We start from the raw sequence: 3,945 nt of genomic DNA, 5'->3' as shown, positions 1-3,945 counted from the left end.
TACTTTACAGCTTGGTTAGCCTGATCAAGTCTGTGAGCAGCAGCGTGCTGAATCCACTGGCAAATGTTGATGTACTCAAAGAGCCAATAGACGGATACATCAGTTCCAAACCATACCTTGGTTACCTTTTTGAGTCGAAAGCAGCTGAGTTGCACCTTGCACCTGAGGATGAGAAAATGTCAGAAAGCAGTGTGTAGCCTTCACCATATCCCTCACTAACGAGTTGATGGTGAGACTGCCGGACAACATTGAAAACTGACATGTACTGCAATGCTTCAATGTGGAGGAAACTAAAACACAACAGGGGCCCTGGAGAAATAGAAAAAAATGCTAAACTCCTTGGCTTCTCACCTGAAGTGATAAATAAGATTGTCCACCAATGGCGTACCATCCATCTTAGTAAATGGAATGAGACAAAAAACACATTGGACTTCTGGAGTGAGATTTGGAAGTACAGGGATGCAGCTGATATCAACCTGTTTCAAGAACTTGCCATGGGTCTGTGTCACACAGTGGAAATTTGTTTTTATCTTGTAAACTGGTTTTATTCTGATTTTTAGTGTTTATTTATGAGTGTAGTTTGTATTTGCATGATTTTATTTTGTTTGTATTGTGTGTTTTTAGTGTGTTATTTGACACTGTTTTAGTTCACTGTGGACTGGCTGGGCAACACCCAGTTCCGATAGCGAGAAGGGCGACACTAGGAGACGCTGTGTGTAATCGACTGTCAGGCAGAGGTGTACTTCTGCCTGCATATGTGAGTAACGCTTTCCCCACTGTCGTATACCGGGTGCAGCCGTGTTGGGAAAGGGTTGCCATGGCTATAAGCCAGGGCCTCTTCCGAGGCGATTGTTCTGGCCCCAATTTGTTTATTTACAGAGCACTGACGCAAGGGGAGCCATGGTGGCATCACGAGAAGGACTCCGGTGCAGAATGTGAGCTGGGCTGGTTAGTAATGGGCCCAGTGAAGGGACAAGAGGGAGATAGGAGGCGCCTCCTCATCTGCCTGAGACGGGGCTGGCGTGGACCCCGCTCTCGAGAAGGAATTTCTGGTCTGCTGGTGGACCCAAAATGAACATTCATCTAGGGTTGTGGGACAACTACATCAGGGGATTTTAGTGCATGTAGAAAATTGTATTTTTATGGGTTTTAGAATTGTTTTATCTAGTCTCCGTGGGAATTTTAGTGTATTGACAACATTTTATTTCATATGTTTTTTAAGAGGTGTTTTTAATTGTGCTAAATTGTTTCTGATTAGACCTGCTTCATCTTTGTGCCCTTGGTATCCGACTTGCTTACTCCTCCTTGTATTTAAAAGAATCATTGTCTTTTTTGGAAATCAGATGTCCTTGCAGAGCCTCAACTCCATCCTGTACATCCGATATAGACTGAAGCTTCCTGGTGAGGCTTGCTATGAGCACCGGCTGCCTGATAATGTTTTGCAGCTTTTTGGCACATCAGCTGCTTACTCGTTTAAGTCAAGTGTAGAGAATCTCGACGAAAATGAGTATGACCCACTCTTTCTGTGAGCCAGCACAGCCTGTGTGCGTGGAGGGATGTCTGAAAAAAAAAACCCCTCAAACAATCAGTCTGAATTAGGGCCAGACTAGTCCCCATCATTTTTTCACATTGTTTATTTCTACTGTCTGTTTTTGGTCCATTTAGATTTCTAATGTAGTTTGTTAACAACAGTATGGTTAAAAATTTTCTTCCTTTACCCTTACGCTTGTGTGGTTTAAAACTACTTAAAAAGACAAAAAAAAAGTAACTCTGCCAGAGTGCCTATTTTGGGTCACTTTTGCCGGTCCCAAGACCGGATAAAGGAGGATTGCGATATTAAAACAATAATTGCTAAAAGAAATGTAACTTGTAGATCTAAATATATTCTAAATGCATTTAGGGTGTTTTTTACTCACTTTATGCCTCTTCCACGATGTTATTTCTCTCTCCTACAGCCTCGGTTAACATTACATAAGCATGACCAATTATGCAAATTAGGCAATGACGTCATGTAGCGACTTCTAGTGACCTTTAGGACAGCCAATAGCGATTTTCCTTACTGAGGAGTTGGGAACACTGTGTGGCTCCTCCACTGCTCTTCCTGTTCAGAAGGGTTTTCCTTCTTTTACAGAACCGTGGCACATATTTCTGGTGGTGTCGACAGGATGCGGGTCTAGAGCACTTGGTGGTAGTCAGGGATGTTTTAATAGCTTTTATGCTTTTTTTTGTGAAATACATTATATTTTAGAAATCTAACTTTTATATTGTTCTATTGCCTTGGCTCCCCCACTGCTCTCTGCTTTTCAAGGGTTTTCCTTCTTAAAGTAAAACTTGGTATCTCTCCTTTACAAGAAGCAAACATTTTAGGCTTAGAGAGACAGACTGGGAGTGTGATGTGCAGAGCATCGGGCCACCAGATTTCTCAGGGAAACTGTAAAGCTGTCTGTCTGCTTCAGAAATGGGGGAAAGAATTATAATTATTATAATTATAAAAATTACAATTATAAAAATAGTTGCACCTCAGCCCAGAAAAATGAAGATGAGATATCAAATATTTCTACCAAATTCTCTGTCCTCGAGTCCAAAGAGAAAAGAACCTCCAAAGTTTGTCACTTCACATAGGCCTCCTGATGCTCTGGAGACTGAACTGATGTTTGTCAAGATTGGAAAGTATCATTCTGGGACGTACAAGAACCGCAAACCTCACAACTTCAGACCAGTAAGTGTCCCCAAACAGTCCATGGATTTAGTACCTTTTTAAAAACACAGACACATGTAAACTGCAGACATGTAAAGAAGAGGGCTCCCTTACTACATTTATTTATATTATATTATCTGTATAGCACTTTAGAGCATACCTTTCACTTTATTAAAAGCACCTTTTCAAGCACTTTATTTTAGCATTGCACTAAGAATGGATTTGCATAGTAAAACATTTGCACACAAGAAGTTTAATTATTTATTGACTATTTATTGGGAATTTTAAAATCAATTGGTAGCCTTGTTTAAGATCCTGCACAGCTGCTCCTCGTCAAGGAATGTGGTGGTTGTCTGTCAGAAGAGAAGAATGGTGATTGAGTAAGGAAAACTAATGCAAATGTGTGTGTGGAAGATCAAGGAATAAAAGTGGTGCAAATAAGTGTTTGTAAGACATGATTACTCACCTTTCTTGCCTGTGTCCTCTTCAAGGTGTTTGGGCAAATGTTTGCCCCGGGGGTCCAGACACCATTTAAAGGTTCAGAGAGAGACCATTGGTAAAGAGAGTGTGTTGAATCTTTTGTGCTTGGGTTTTTGGGTTTTTATAATATTGGGTTTGGTGTAAAATTAAAGTGTGAAATATTTATTAAGATAAAAATGTGAAATGTATTTATGTATTTATTTATTCTAATTGATATATTGTATACTGTGGTGGAAGGTTGGGATTTAAGGATTAACCTGAGAGTGGAAGAATGGTTTAGTCTGTGACAGTTGAACATATTTAAGGCTGTCGGTTGTCATTAGCGAGGGTGGATTGTGCTGTGAAGAAGTTCGATGAGTGAATTGTTGTAAGGAGAGCTGTATAGCAAATAAATAGTTTTTGTTCCACTACACTTGCCTTGGTCCATCTCACTGTGTTTCCAGCTGCTAAGGGCCGCCCTGTTACAAGACAATACAGTGTGTTTTAGAGCACAATATCTGGTTTAAACACAAGAGGAAGATGCAGACAAAACATTAACATGATCACTGGACTTTTAGCTTTAAATCGCTGATTTCAGCTTTATAAGGAGTTTCCAAATATGATAACTGCACACGAGAGAGATCCTGGCAATTTGAAGTTAAAATTAAGAAAGCCTCTTTTTTCTTGATTAATATTATTTCTCTTCTAGTGAAGATCAGATCTGAGACAGATTTTAGTTTCAGAGACACCAAGACATGGATGGATACCTATAAACCTGCAGAGCCAAA

Source organism: Pelmatolapia mariae, linkage group LG10_11 (genome assembly GCF_036321145.2).
Source record: "Pelmatolapia mariae isolate MD_Pm_ZW linkage group LG10_11, Pm_UMD_F_2, whole genome shotgun sequence".
Taxonomy (NCBI): domain Eukaryota; kingdom Metazoa; phylum Chordata; class Actinopteri; order Cichliformes; family Cichlidae; genus Pelmatolapia; species Pelmatolapia mariae.
The sequence above is the reverse complement of the archived record's forward strand: the minus strand, read 5'-3'. Positions refer to the sequence as shown.